General features: G+C 33.6%; 1 protein-coding gene across 4 annotated transcripts in view; it reads right to left on the bottom strand.

Moving 5' to 3' along the window:
• Nucleotides 1–17,314, bottom strand: part of LOC122533372 (elongation of very long chain fatty acids protein AAEL008004) — a 54,321-nt gene that overhangs the window by 25,486 nt on the left and 11,521 nt on the right. For 3 of the 4 annotated variants that reach the window (XM_043663005.1, XM_043663008.1, XM_043663007.1), the window contains exon 1: nucleotides 16,699–17,270. The exons of the other annotated variant lie outside the window; for it this stretch is intronic. The gene's annotated coding sequence lies outside the window, so the exon portion shown is untranslated. Of the gene's footprint in view, nucleotides 1–16,698; nucleotides 17,271–17,314 lie in introns of those variants that run through there. 4 annotated transcript variants of the gene reach the window in all.

The raw sequence follows: 17,314 nt of genomic DNA, 5'->3' as shown, positions 1-17,314 counted from the left end.
TTTCCTTTTGAACTCGTCGGTGGTATCACTGGATATAAATTATCGAGAAGTAATAAATTTATTAATCGTTTTACTCAAATAGACTTAAAATTGAGAGAAATATTACAATTTTGGAACAAGAAATTCTATTATTGAGGCATGTCATTTCCGGCGCAAGAAGGTTAAAACCACCCTCTTTCGAAATCTCCGATTCCAAAATAAAATGCCCACGTTTGACCACTTCGCTCTGGCAACTGATTGCGGACCATAACGAGTGACCGAACAACTCGTCGCTTTCCTTTTGAACTCGTCTATATATCGCTGAATGTAAATTATCGAGAAGTAATAAATTCATTGCTCGTTTTTACTCAAACAGACTTAAAATTGAGAGAAACATTGCAATTTTGGAACAAGAAATTCTATTATTGAGGCATGTCATTTCCGGCGCAAGAAGGTTAAAACCACCCTCTTTCGAAATCTCCGATTCCAAAATAAAATGCCCACGTTTGACCACTTCGCTCTGGCAACTGATTGCGGACCATAACGAGTGACCGAACAACTCGTCGCTTTCCTTTTGAACTCGTCTATATATCGCTGAATGTAAATTATCGAGAAGTAATAAATTCATTGCTCGTTTTTACTCAAACAGACTTAAAATTGAGAGAAACATTGCAATTTTGGAACAAGAAATTCTATTATTGAGGCACGTCAGTCCAGCGCAAGAGGTTGAGTAATATACGCGCAACGAGCAACGAAACACACGGAGGGGCACACTAAGGTAAGAAAAACAGGCGGCGAAAGGAGAAAAGAGAGAAGGTGGCAAGCTTCTTTGGCCAGGGAAAAAGACAGTGGGAGGAGGAGAGGCAGGGAGAGAGGAGAGGGCGACGAGAGAAAGGAGTGAGCAGGCATGCCTCTCTCGTTGTTGACACTCGCGAGAAATTGCGGCCGTGTACTCCGTGTGTACGATAAAAATGGACGACATGCTTTTCAGCCGATAATGCGTGGCGTCGCACGAGTATTCCCTGTCGATTATGTCACCGTCGTCTTTTCTGACGTTTCCGATTGCCCCTTGCACCACAGACGGGCCGTCGAATTCTCGGTTCCGCAGCCACTCGAACGTGAGTTTATGATAAAATCTTAAAATTCTTTGGAATTTTGATTAACAGTCGCGAAAATGTGTTGATTAATCACGTCCTGCGGCTCTTGAAACTTTTCCCTAGTAACTGTTGGAACTATCTGTTGTAATTTTATCAGAAGTTTTGTAAATAATTGTATAATTTTTTTACTATTTTGCAACACTGTAACGATCGAACCCGTCAATGTGGCTGACTTCAGACTTTCGTTTACCACAGTTGCTCGAAAGACACGGATACTCTTGCCAAAGTAAACATTATACAAATCTATTTATCTTATATTATACAAATCTATTTATCTCAATTATCATTCATATGAAGATATTAATAGATATTTTCGTTTTTGTTTGTTTGTATTAATATCTTTGTTAATCGATCAAAGTCAAGCCTTGATAGATGACAGACAGACTGTGAACGATATAAAATATTTGAACTAGAATACTTATACTTGCCGATTGTATTGACTACTATTATTAAGAACTTACACTCATTACTGATCCTATTACTGATACTATTATTAAGAACTTACACTCATTACTGATCCTATTGATACTATTATTAAGAACTGATAGATTATATCTGAAGACTGATAGATTATATAGAAGGATAAATAAAAGCGGTCTATAGTGTGATAGATGTTGCAACACTTGCCGAGTATTCAGTACTATACTATATTTTCAATGTATCGCGTATCAAGACAAATCTAGAGTGGAACGGATAAAAGAAACATTCAGAAATATTCTTCTCCATTTTTTAGAAAACAGAATTACACCTGTATTACTTCAGTACATAGAATATAGAAGAGATAGAGATTAAGCTCAAGGCTCAAGATCTTCAAGAATCGAGACGATCAATCAAGAGTATTTAAAATCGCCAGATCATATTTCAAATACGATCCAAATATTTTTACAGACTGGCACATCGTGCATGTTCAAAGTGCTGTGTAAAGTCTTCGGATTGTCCCGCCATGACCTCGACCGTCTCGCTACCGATAACTCTGACACCTCAAGGATGCGTCTTTGTTAATTAAACCCACGTCCATTGTACATCGAGCGTAAGAATTCTCGCAACGAATGGATTAATAGCCCCAAGTATCGACTGTACTTGCATGTAAATGCACGAAGAGACCGCAAAGAGAACGATAAAATTTTATTGCGTTAGCCACATTGAGTTGGTTTCCAGAGAAGCGCAGAGGTTTCGGTGCTCCGTGCAGAGCGATCTGACGTCATCGAAACTCTGGAAACTCTGCATGCCAACGTGATAAACATGTCTCCAAATTAAAGCAAAAGCAATTATCGGGCAGCGAATACGAGTGATATGCAAAGGACGTCCGATGCTACTTGCTACTCGCAGGTATGAGTCATGCTGTGACTATTTGACAGGAACCAATAAATCCGATAGAGATAAATCACAGTGGAATATATATATATATACATATATATTTACGCAGGACGTACGAAATTTCGAGGCTGAAAGATTATTCTGAAGAACGAACGAGTTCAAATTCCAATTCGATCGGGGAAATTTCAATCTGACGTTCTGGAAGGTCCCTCGTACGTTCACTTCTCTCCTTCTTACCAGGCTGCAAGTCCAGAAGCGAGATGACCTGGCCTGGCAGGTTGCAAAATTTCTACCAGTTCGACTAGTTGCGAATCACGCGACAGCAGAATGGAGAGGAGAAGAAAGTTTCCACGCGCGCGGGGAAACTGCTTCGTTATAGACTAATTAAATAAAAGTGCTCGGATAGGCACCGATTTTACAAAAATAGAATGACGAGACGTTAATCGCTTGTTCGTAAATTCGAAGCTAAACGAGCACTTACAATATTTATGCATCTATTCCGCTCGGCGATCGTCGTGACTTTGGAAATACGTACACGTAACAAAATCGCGATACGTGAAATCGCCGAACGAAACCGTGTCGAGGTCACGATAGTTTCTGCATTCACGACGTCGATTAAATACGTAATTTTTTCGTCGTACGCGGAAAGAAAAACGAACGAACTCGAGTCATTGGCAATTGGCTCTGATCTTCGTTTCGCGCCACGAATTCACACTTAACCCGTTAACGATCAAGCAACGATCTGTCGTGGTAGTATAATAAATAGAACTGCGCGAATATTTTGTGCAATAATCGGACAACGATCGAAGAGACAGCAGTCCAAGGAAATAAGTAAGCAGGAGGATTATAATTTTCAAGATTTTATATATTTTTGAATGTCGCGCGGGTTCTCTCTGGATTCTCTGTGAATTTTTGAATTTCGCGCGTCTTCGAGTTCTTTTTCTCGTAATTTGCAGGATAACATGGACGCCGAAGATGACGTAACCAGCGAACAATCCATGAAATTTCTTTTCGTAGCTCCGATATTGAGAAATGGAGTTAAAATCTACACCTTTCGTCAGAGGTGTTGAGCAAGGTCACCGATTGATCCAGTTGGAACCGCGTAATCTAGTATATTTCGCACGTGAATTCCTATCGTCGTCGATGATACATGATTTAGAGTTTTCAACCAAATTTTATATATATTATTTTACATATTTTGCATATATATATATTATTTTATATATTTCATGTATATTATAGAATATAAGTTTTACGAAACTCGTACATTTATTTACATTCCACCAATTCTCCTCTGTTTTGTGAAAAGATAATCGACACGTCTGCAACGGAATAATCGATCCTGAAGCTAAGTTCCCGGATTCCGACCCTAGGTCGACTGATTTGGTCGTTAAAAAAGAAAAGCAGGAACACTAAAAAGACTTTACAATCTCGCACTATCACTTCCATCTGCACATTATTGCACAACGCGAATTGTAATTGTCGTAAATTGCGATAAACCGAATCGCGCAATATCCATCCTCGAGATTGCATTCTCCGATGGATCCGTCATATCGGCCGAATGGAGAGTACAAACCCGATCGAGGGGGTATTACAAAATGCACGTATTTGCCGAGCAGTTTCAGCCTTGTCGCCTCTATTGCAAAATAAATTCACCGGCGTTGGCCGCAACTGGCAGAGGTCTGCCCGCCAGTTATTATTCGCGCATTAATTCCAAGTATGTGCCATCGGTCGGAGGTATCGATTGGTGTTTGTAAAAGGCTCGAGGCGGATTGAAGACGCTGCCTTCTACCAACCGGATATACCAAATGAAAGGGAACATGCAACCAGCAGCTTTATTGCGCGTAACGCGTTGCACGAGCTTACGACGATGTTCGCGATGGACGGCGAAAGGACGCGTGGTGAGCAACGAAATAACGCAAAAGTCGCGGAAACGGAATATCATTGCGTAACGTGAAATAATGTGATCCTTTTTTTTTTTTTTTTTTTTTTACGTTTATCACGTTAGGAACAACGACGTGAGGTCGAACGTGCAGTAATAGGTTCGCTACAGAAACCTATCGCGTCGATCGACCGAAATGGGGAACGGAATTTTTATAATATGTAATGTGTAATTATGTAATATAATATAATTATAATATAATTGTAATATAGTTATAGTATAATTATAATATAATTATAACATAATTATAATATATAATATATAATTTTTATAATTTGACAAAAAAAAAGAGATAGAAAGTGATATATATTATGTAATTATAATATATACAATAATATAATATATTATAATTATAATATAATTTTAATTATATTTTATACAATTATATTTTATAATTTTAATTATATTTTATACAATTATATTTTATACAATTATATTTTATAATTTTAATTATATTTTATACAATTATATTTTATAATTTTAATTATATTTTATACAATTATATTTTACAATTTTAATTATATTTTATACAATTATATTTTATAATTTTAATTATATTTTATACAATTATATTTTATAATTTTAATTATATTTATTTTATACAATTATATTTTATAATTTTAATTATATTTATTTTATATAATTATATTTTAATTATGTAATATACAATTTTTATAATTTGACCAAAAAAAAAGGATAGCCTGTCATGAGCAAATCGTTTCTGTCAACTTATAATACAAACACATAATATGCAAGAGTAATAGATTCATTGCACAGAGATCAATTTTAGAACTACGAATAAAATTTCTATACGAAGAAAATTAAGTAGTACAGCGACGAAGAAGATAAAAGAAGGAAGACTGACAACGTGCGAAGAGGATGAATGAAATTTCTCCATTTTGGAAACGACGCTTTACCACGAAGTGGACAAGATTGTATTTTTCGGAGCGTCGATCGAAAGAAACCAGGGACCTTGGTGAAAGATTCTTACAGAATTCACTGTATTTTGGACGTTTTATATACGATAGGAATTTCACAAAATCATGGGATGACAATGAGCAAATCTTTGAGATTCCTTCGTGCAACTGCCAACGTGGGAATTCAATGGCGTAAATTGATTTGTAAATAATGTAAATGACTTGGTGGGAAGAGACACGTTCCATGTGGTTCAATGTAAAGCTGCCGCTTTGTCGACGAGTGACATCATTCCTCCTCGATTTCGGTGGAAAAAACATTGCCGCTATCGGTAACACATTTTCGTGACGATAATATACCGCGTGAATGACAACGGATTTCGTCGAAATTTCAACGATATTTAGGAGAAATCGCAGCCTCGGTCACGTCCGATTCAATTCATTACGTGACATTCTTGGCAACTGAATTAGAAATTTAAGAATGCCGCGTTGTATCGGGACGAAAAAAAAAAGAAAAAAAAAAAAGAAAAAGAGAAAGAAAAAAAACGTAACGTGAAGATATTACGTAATATGCGTGTCTCGCGTTGCAAGCTGAATCTTACGGTCTCGATACTTTTGCATCGTTCTACGATTACTCATTCTACGATCTCTACAGGCAATAATAGGCGTTCCTCGAGAATTTCGTTCCCAAAGAACAAGATTTGCACTTGAAATTCTTTCTAAATTTAAGAAAAAGAGAATCTTCGCGAAGAAGAGATCCCTCAGGATCTCTTTCTTTCAATGTACTTCGTCGGAAGGCAAGGTTTCACTTACACTTTCAAGAGAAGTAATTTCAATTCGGAGAATAATCATCTCAGAAAACAAATACACCGACATCGTGTCGACACTAAAACTACTAGAGCGGTCGAAGTGACAAATTTCTAATTTTTTTCAGAGTAACTCTGCGGATTTACAATGTTACATTTTTCTTAGAAATTCGAGTGGTTTTTGTAAAATATATGAATAAAAGAAAACTTCGTGATCGTTATCGTATTATAAATCTTTTCGTAGTCCTTGCTGTTCAGTTTTTATACTTCTAGTTCCCGGTGGTTCTCGTGTTGATCGAACATGCGCAACGATCTGTCACAGTTGTTGAGAGTTCCGAGAGTTGGCGTGAAGATTTCGACACCGGTATAATCGAGTGTTCCACAAAATACGAACACGCGGCAATGTTTCACCACGTTTTCGCGGAAAGGAAAAATCCAGGAAAACCAATCGATGAAAAGAAGCAAACAAGAAGAACAGGAAACAATGTATAATTCATATAAAACGTGTTTCTGACGACAAGGATTCGCGCGTAAAATATGCTCGACGAACGCGTTTGTCTTTTTTTATTTTTATTCTCTTCCTCTTTCGCTTCTGGAATTTCATCGAGAATGATGCGGGTATAACCTATCGACCTTTCCCTCCCCCCAGAAAATCAAAGCTAAGCAAATCCATTGCCTATACTAATAAGTGCACGGGGGAAAGTGCACGGAGTGCCGAGAGCCACTATGATTTAATAGTACGTATGTTGATTACAAAGAAGACGAAGAGTATGCTCTTGCACTCTTATGTAACGATCGTATCAAAGTCCTGTCTTTTACGTCGATTATATAGCGAACAATATGCGCGAAATAGGTAAAAATACCGGGTGACGATATTTTTAGTTGTAAGAAAATGAAGAAAACGCTGTGTAGCGTTTAAACTGTTTGAAAGTGTTGTCTTCTTGCAGACGATTGCAATTTTGTACTAACCGCGTGCAAAATTACAAGAAACCTCTTCACCTTTTTTTAATTTATTTAATATAATTAATAATAAAAATATTTAATATTTATATATTACATTCTAAATTGTATTTAATTATATGATATTTATGCGATTTAATATAATTAATAATAAAAATATTTAATATTTCTATAATATTACATTTTAAATTGTATTTGATTATATGATATTTATGCGATTTAATATAATTAATTATACGCATATTTAATATTTCTATAATATTATATTTTAAATTGTATTTAATTATATAATATTTATGTAATTTAATATAATTAATAATAAAAATATTTAATATTTATATAATATTAAATTTTAAATTGTATTTAATTATATAATATTTATGCGATTTAATATAATTAATAATAAAAATATTTAATATCTCTATAATATTACACTTTAAATTGTATTTGATTATATGATATTTATGCGATTTAATATAATTAATAATAAAAATATTTAATATTTTTATAATATTACATTTTAAATTATATTTGATTATATAATATTTATGCGATTTTAATATAATTAATAATACGCATATTTAATATTTCTATAATATTACATTTTAAATTGTATTTAATTATATAATATTTATGTAATTTAATATAATTGATAATAAAAATATTTAATATTTATATAATATTATATTTTATTATTTAATATAAAATATAATTTAATATAATTAATAATTTAAATATACTTATACAATTATATTAATTACATAATATTTTCGAAATTACATAATTAAAAAAGCCGAACTTGGTTGGAAAATTATTTTACACATCGAACATTAGAGAAAACACTATCAATATTTTATATATTTCTTTTCATATGTTTATTTGATCTTGAATATTTTATATAGGTATTTGTTCTTACTCCGCTATAACTATCGTTCGTAAAATGGAGATTACATCAAATCTTCAACACTTCTGTCGTCTTGTGAAGATATTCGAAGAATTACAACCATTGCAATTTCATAGTGCTTCTAGTTGTAGCAAACAAAGTGAAAATGGAAAATTACAAAAAACCTCTTCACCTTTCAATTATATAGTTCCACTTCATCGTTCAGAGTACGGATTTACGTATATTTCTATCAACACTACTCTGCCCTTTTTATCCTTTTTTATTCTCCTCAAGAGTAAGTATAAGATAAAACGCAAATTGTAGCGTTAGTCCATCGACTATAAAATCCGTATACCAATCAACATTATTTTATCTCCTTCGTCCTATATATTCCATTAACAGACACGTTGTATCTCAAATACAAATTTATAGAATTTCCTTTCATAACCTTGGCTCTGTTAAGAAACAGAATTTCTCAATGTAGATTTATTGAAAAAAATTGCAAATGTAGCGCTGCGCGAACTCGACGACCTTAATAGATCGACGTATTAATAAAAGCGTAGAGATTTACTTTGATTTATCGATAGATAAACCGCGAATGGGAATTCTCATTCATACATTTTTGGAAATTTCAGAGTTTCCTAAGTCACCGAAGCACCGTATAGGAACGTATAAAGTTTTCCAGTTCTAATTTTACAATTTGTCTTTCTTTTCCTTTTTTTTTTTTTTTAGCCACGTTCGTGAAAAATACAGAACTGCACTCGCATTAGAAACGATAACGAGCACTTTAATTCAGTTATATGTCACTCTGCATAATTTCGCATTTCTAATTGCAAGTTTTCCTCCGAGTCTGTGCGTACATATATCTGTAATCTATAATCTATCAATCACGATACGGAACAGTAAACCATATAATTTCATCACTCACGCGATCGTCGATGAATGAATTTATCAACCGTTTAAACTGCAACGATCGCGTTAAGATCTTTTTCGCTCGATGGAGTTTTGTCAGCGGGCGTTGGAATGTTACAATTAATATCGATTGCATTTTTTCGGTCTACATCGCCGATGCAAAAATCTAGCCAACAATCTGGCGAGAAGTTGATAAAAAAAAAAAAAAAGAAAAAAAAAGAGAAATACAGAGAGAAAGCAAAACTAGTTTATGGTTTCTTTCAGAAAATTTGCCGGGGTGTCGCAACGTCCTCTCACGTAATACGTAACTAATAGCAGACAAGTGGCCACCATGAACACGCTGAAATGGTTTTGCCCGAAATCATCGATTCCTGACTTTAATAAATAACGAAAGTGTTCGGATTAATCAACATTCGTTGCCTTGCATCAGATCGGTGAATGTGGATTCAGTGGTAAAGATTCACAGACATTATCGTGTCGAAAAGAAATATTCGTTCGTTCATTTTACTATTTTATAAGTATATATAAATATCTATACTATATACTATATATAGTATAACATAGTATACTATATACTATATATTATAATATATAGTATAATATAGTATACTAATACTATATACTATAGTAGTATACTATAGTATACTAATACTATATATTATAATAGTATACTATAGTGTACTATACTATATACTAATATATACAGATAACTAAATATATATAAATAAAATAAATATATATATAGTATATAGTATACTATACATAGTATATAGTATAGTATAGTATAGTATAGTATACTATAGTATACTATAATACTATAATATACTATTATAATATATAGTATTGGTATACTATATTATACTATATATAATAATATATAGTATAATATAGTGTACTAATACTATATATTATAACAGTATCCTATAGTATACTATACTATATACTATGTATAGTATACTATATACTATATATATATATTTATTTATTTTTTATATATATTTAGTTATCTATATATATTTATAGTATACTATATACTATATATTATAGTACAAACATTATACTATATATAAATATCTATAAATTAGATATGAACTGTCAATATTTCGTAGAAAAAGAAACTCACGGAACGATGAAAAATATTTTTCACGACTAGGATCCTGAGGATTGAAATCTTCTTCCCAAGTAAAGATCCCTTGAAATTTGCTGTGTCTTGTTCAACTTTGAACGTTAGAGTTAAACGACAAAAATTCGAGAAATCCTAACATTATCTCGTGCAACCCTAATATTCGAAGTCCAATGAAATGAGAATGAATCGTACAGCAAGGGGTCGTTGCAAAGAGGATAATCCCAATCCTCAAGATCACGACGGATCTAGTCGAGAAAATGATTATTCAATGATTGAATTTCTGCAATTTTCCAGAATGAAAATGTTGCCTTACTCTACCCACTATACACAATGTATAATCACTATGATATTTCTTTTTTTTTTTTTCTTTCTTCTGTACGGAATCGCAACAGTTCCAAGTATTGACAATAATTTTTTCATCTGTTACTGACTCTTCACTCGTATATATAAAATCCACAACGATACCGCGAGCAATATTTTTATATCGCGGACAGATTGAAAATGACGCGCGCCACTCGAACATAAGTCAAGTTATTCCTTCGGCGATGTCTAATTGTAAGTGTTCAATTTTTTTTTTTTTATCAACAAGAAACTGAAAGTGAATTTCAGTTAAAAAAAAAAAAACACAAGTAAGTCTTCCATTTAAATAAAAAAAAAAAAAAAAAAAAAAAAAAAAAAAAAAAAAATAACTAATCCGCCTTACAGCTAATAACAAGTTAGACTTTACGATATGTTGCTTCGATAATATACGATGTCTAGGCAGTACGCGATTTATTTTCGTCGGTATGTAAACACAAACACACACATAGGCACACGCAACGTTTAAACTTTAAGTAACCATTTCGAATTCATCGCGAATTACGCGACGGTCAAAAACTTCCGTGTCGTGTTCGTCCAAGGCTGTCAAAGGCGGAGGTCAGACGATGAAGCCGTTCCTCCGGTGGTATTATATTTGAATAAGGAATACTTTACCACACACGTCGTTTGTCGAGGAAACATACTTTATTAACTAGGAGTACGTCGCGAATTGTTATGCATTTTTAATCCTTGGGTGACATGGAAGCGGGAGTTACACAATTTATATCGCGAAAATGTAGTTGTAATTTTGCACAATTCTCGATGGAGATAGAATGAAGTGAGATGAAAAAATTAAGCACGGCACAGAACCAAAATTTTTATCTAGGTATTTAATTGGCCTGTTAAATTTCATTGAACCTTAGGTTCAATCAAACCTAAGTCCCGCAGAAACCTTGTGGATGACAGTTTAGTTTGTCTACTGCGTACTATGACTATGAATTTTTTAAATAGTAATTAGTACAAATTTGTAATTTAATCTAACATTCTAAGAAATACAATCTAATATTTTATGAAACTTTTAATTGGTACAAATTCATATTTCCGAGGATATAATTGAAACGAATTACAGAGAATTGTTTTAGGTGTACTGTGGAATTGTCCTGTTGGATATTTTACAAATACAAATTTTTCATTTTGCGCGCGTTCTTCTCCACAACTTCTGAACATTTCGAATTACTTACAAATGCATAAAAATTCACAGCCGAATTACAAAAGTATGGAAAAGAAGTATTTCCTTTGGCCGTGCCAGCTGAAATTCGTGGAAACTTACGAAACGCAAATAAATATGATGACGCCCGCACGAGCATAATAGTTTGACTTTATCGAAATGTAAACCTTCGATTATGCAAATCTCGGACTCGTAATTCGCCTCTGTTTCCTCTTGTACGCATTTAATTTAAAATTTCACGTGGAATAATGCGATTGTGAATGTGTTCTGACTTGCAAGCGAATGAAATTTTCCTCAAAAATGGATACTCGTCGTTTAAATGAAACATTATGAGCATACATCCATAATTTTACGAACTTGATAGAATGATAGAAACGAGTATGTGAAATATTCGAAACACAGTATTTTCTATAATATTTATTATTATAGAAATATTTATTATTAATTGCTTAAATATTTATTATTATAGAAATATTTATTATTAATTAATTTATTATTATTATAGAAATATTTATTATCAATTAATTTATTATTATTATAGAAATATTTATTATTAATTGCTATATTGTTTTATTAACGCATAAAACAATTTTCTACCAAGGTTCTATTTCTTTTGTTCAATCGTATTCTCACAAATATATATACATTACGGTCCAATTGTCACGTTTGAATACTAAAAACCAAAGTTATAAATTTTTGTCGAATTATCAAAATAGAGTCAAAATTATTCCTCGCCAATCGTTTCGTCTGTCGCAATCAGTGGCAAAGAATTCGAGAACCATTCCTGCCGTCTCAACTGACATTAATTAGAAATCATTACACTGATTATCGCCAAGCAAGATAACGACGTTTTCGAATGTTCGTATTTTTCCCAAGAAATCGGTCGATCGTACAAGGACGTTGCAACTTCGAGATTCGAATTGGCAATCCCGTGGTTGATTTAAGACTTGTTTCCTCCACTTGTCAATCTTTCCAAATAACGACCAGTCGCGATTAATATGCGTTTCGAATCGCGCATCGAATCCAAGGAATACAAAAAGCGATCCTTCGTTCGAAGTGAACAGTTTCGATCCAACGTTTAACATTTCGTTTGTACGACGGACATCGATGAATTCTACGAAAATCAAAATTATCTGTGCAGTCAGCCGCAGGAATCTACATACGTACATCTGTTAAATTTCAAATATATCGAGCAATAAACACGAGCCTCAATTTATTTGTATACTATATATACTATACTATATACTATATATTATAATAGTATACTATATACTATATATTATAATAGTATACTATATATTATAATATATAGTATAATATAGTATACTAATACTATATATCATAATATATAGTATAATATAGTATACTATATACTATATATTATAGTATAAATATTATACTATATATAAATATCTATAAATTAGATATGAACTGTCAATATATATAGTATACTATATACTATATATATTTATATATATATTTATAGTATACTATATATAGTATATATTATAATATATAGTATAATATATAGAATACTATATACTATATATTATAATATAGTATACTATATATAGTATAATATATAGAATACTATATACTATATATTATAATATAGTATACTATATAGAAGACTATATACTATATATTATAATATAGTATACTATATATAGTATAATATATAGAATACTATATACTATATATTATAATATAGTATACTATATACTATATATTATAGTATAATACTATAAATATTATACTATAAATATTATATTATAAATATTATACTATAAATATTCTGGTACCCACGAGCGATGCCGTTTTTTTCCAAATTTAACCAACATTTAGTGATTATAATAATTTAAGTAAAATGAAATTTTGCACAGTGTCGAAAAAACGACATTGGTCGTGAGTAAGTATCTCTGTTAATTCGTGTTATACAAATTTTGAGGAATGACACGACGTTTGAAAGTGTAGAAAATGTGTTATTATTGCCGTTGTTGTTGTTGTAATATAAATTTTGTTGTATACAAGACTACACATATGTCCTCTCAACGCTAAAACCCGCCAAAGTCAAAAGATCAAAATGACCAGTTTATAATATTTGTCAGACATCTTATAGACGTGAAAGAAATGTACTTTTAAAGAGATTCAAATAATTTTTCGTAAAACCTGATGAATAGAAAACTTGTATACTCCACTGTATTAATAGAGTTTCTCTGTTTTTTTCTTTCATCTCTGAATTTTGTGCTTTAATCGTAATTCTGGTGTTAAATGTATGAGAGAAATTGTCGAAATTTCTCTGATTCCAATTACCAAATTCGACGAATCGATAATCCATGTTCAGGCACGAGACATTTACCCTTACGTCTTAAATGCTTGATATTACAAATTTATATAGATATCCGTGATTGATTGACACGTGTGTCATAATTCATTGCTTGGAATTCAATTTCTCTGTTAGCTTCTGTAATTTCGTATTTTTTCACTTGCGCGATTGCGGAACGAATAAACATTGGAAAAATTAAATTAAAAGCGAAACTGCTAACGAAACGCGACATAATCTAAAGTGCTCTTAAACGTTTCGCTTGTAGTATGTAACATTTGTGACTAATTGCATTTAAAAATGAAATTTATATCCGATATCTAATCTAACTCCTAATTGTTTTGACAGCGATAGGTCACGTGTGTAGTACAATAGGCTCTGTTTAATTGATCTGCCGGGGAATTTCTATCGAACGCAACAAATACAAAGCACCTCCTGGCTTTATCCAGCGCGGATTTTATCTAGCTTGACTTTTGTATTCAATGAAATTATCATGTCGCAGACGTTAAAAGTTTAAAGGGGAACGTTGTTATTATTGTTGCTTCGGGCATTTAACAATGGAGAGCAATTGACATTTAAAGTGTACACACAATGTAGTCAAAAGCGCGATTGTGTCAACGCCTTTCGATTCGATCAATCGAAATCAAAGATCTTTCGAAAATTTCTTCGACCCTGCCCCGTTCCCTTTATAATCCGATTTTTAAAACTTTTATATTTTTATATAAACATAAATATATTAATAAGTATTATTCATATTTAAAATAAATATTAATATAATAAATAATTTTATTTATTTGTAATAAATATGTCATTATATAAATATAATAATATTATATGTAAATATAATTTATATAATCCGCTCTTCTTATGATGGAAATTGTATCGTTCAAGCTAGTTACCAAAGTTATAAAATAGTTATAAAACAGTTATAAAATACTTGAATGAATAGTTAAATATCTGGCTTGAGTATCCAAGAGTTATATTATCCGAAGTAAATATTTCATTAAACAAAATAATTAACTAAATATTATTATTATATTAATAACAATAATATTATTAAATATAGTATAACTATTTTTCTATCTTTTACACATTAACTTTTACCGCTCACGGATAGAATCTGTATAAAAAAAGAAGAAATATCTGAAGCAACTGTCACACATCACAAGTATGTATGTACGTGTCGTAAGAAAGAAGAAGCATCGAGTGTCGAATCGAATCAAAGTTTTTCCATTTTAAAAACCAACGACCGGAGAAACTTTGAGATGGAAATTCTCGATCGTCGAAATGTTTCATTGACGCTCAACCCATTTGCGCTGGCAACTGATTGCGGACCGTAACGAGTGACCGAACAACGTATACAGTAACTTGTCGCTTTCTTTTTGAACTCGTCGTCGCGATATCACCGGACAGAAATTATTGATAAGTAATAGATTTATTATTTGTTTTGCCTATTTTGTTTTACTCAAATATTATACTCAAAGCTGAGAGAAATGTTACAATTTTGGAATAAAAAATTCTCGACCTGCGTGACACGTCATTCCAGCGCAAGAAGGTTAAATCACCCCTCTTTCAAAATCTCCGATTCCAAAATAAAATGCCCACGTTTAAGCACTTGCGTTGGCGACTGATTGCGGACCATAACGAGTGACCGAACAACGTAACTCGTCGCTTTCTTTTTGAACTCGTCGTCGCGACATCACCGGACAGAAATTATCGACAAGTGATAGATTTATTATTTGTTTGCCCTCAAATTGTACACAAAACTGAGAAAAATGTTACAAATTTCGGTACAGGAAATTCTCGACGTGCGTGACACGTCATTCCACGCACGAAAGAGGTTCACGCGGGCCCTTAAATTCGACGGGACGGAGTAGAACGTGAAACGAAGTTAAATGGACAGCTCACGTGGCTCGTGATTCACAGGGTTGAACATAGAGGCAAGACGTCATCCGCAGAGGGAAACGTTCCAAGCGTTAGCGTACCTAGAGCCAATGTCCAAGAAGGTGTTGGTTACGAGTCGATCAGTGTTCGCTCACTCTGACAGAGGAGAAAACACCAGCTGTTACGCATGTACACCGTCTCTATCTGTCGGGAGGCAGTTTCGTACGTCGCCGCTTTATGAATTCGCGCGAGGCAAACGTGCGAAGCGCCGCCGAGCTGGCGGGCATTGTTTCGACGATGATGTCAACACAATAAGAGTACACGCGCGTCTACGTACCGTCTTTTTTTTTTTTCCTCGGTCAATTATATCTGTCCGCGATATCGTGCAACGATACAACACTCGTGTCGATAAGACGTAACGATCTAAGCGCGACTACGTAACTCGCTGTCGCTTTTTTCGTTTCGATCTCTTCATCATCCACGATCATCACGATCCACGAGACGTGCTACTGTGCTAATGATGGATCAAGCAACGTATTATCTTTAACTACGACAGTGGAAACAGCCTGTTATTTCGCCTGTTATTTATTACTTCAAACAAAACGTGTCGCGCGAGGATCTTCGCGCTCCCCTTGGGAAATTCGCGACGAATAATTAAGGGAAGACGAAGGAGAAAAGAAAAATAAAAGGGAGGGGCGGGAGAAACGTGTAATCGTTCGGTTGGAGTATCGCGTTCGCAGTGTTTGGCAGCGAGAGCGCGAGGCGTAAAAATAAAAGCCCGTGTGAACTGTCGTTTTTCAGAACAGCGAGCGAATCGGAAAAGAGTAGGCGCGTGCACGAAATCGCTTCCGTGGCGTGGACATGGCGTCGTCGATTCGTTACGTCACGTCAGTAGGGAAAAACAGCCGCGGGAAGTGGTCGCGCTTCCATTGGAAGCGAGCGTGGCAGCGTTTACTTTCAGCTCACTTACCGGACGATCGGCCGAAGACAGGACAGCAGAGTTATCTCACGTAATCGTCTCTTTCTCTCTCTCTCTCTTTCACTCTCGCTTTTTCTTTCTATCTCTCTCTCTCTCTCTCTTTCGCTCTTTCTCTCTCTCTCTCTCTCTTTCTTTCTCTTTCTCTCTGAACAATCCGATACACACTCTCTGCCTCTCGTTTCTTCTTCCTTCGTGTCCCACTGCTGGATCGAGAAATTCTTCGACGAATGTTCCCTCGTCCCTCGGTGAACCTCGAAGCCAAGCTTTATCTGCCGGATTTGCACGAACTCGTTTCGACGAACGAACGAACGAACGAACGAACGAACGAGGACCAGGCTTTGTCTTGATGCACGACGGCCCGACGATTCGCGACGATTTTTACGAAGATCGGCAACGCGATCCTTCCCTCTGAATCTCTCTCTCTCTCTCTCTCTCTCTCTTTTTCTTCGTTGGAACGTGAAATCAAGGAGGAAGGGATCAACAACAGAAAATGGAAGGAGGAAGGAGAACGAAAATTATTTAAAAAAAAAAAAAAAAAAAAAAAAAAAAAGAGAAAAAAAAAGAAACAATTATAAACAGCAAAATAAAAGAAAGATATCAGGCTTGC

Source organism: Frieseomelitta varia, unplaced genomic scaffold (assembly GCF_011392965.1).
Source record: "Frieseomelitta varia isolate USP_RPSP 00005682 unplaced genomic scaffold, Fvar_1.2 scaffold_522, whole genome shotgun sequence".
In the NCBI taxonomy this organism is placed as follows: domain Eukaryota; kingdom Metazoa; phylum Arthropoda; class Insecta; order Hymenoptera; family Apidae; genus Frieseomelitta; species Frieseomelitta varia.
Note: the sequence above shows the minus strand (reverse complement) of the source record. Positions and strands in the feature narration are given on the sequence as shown.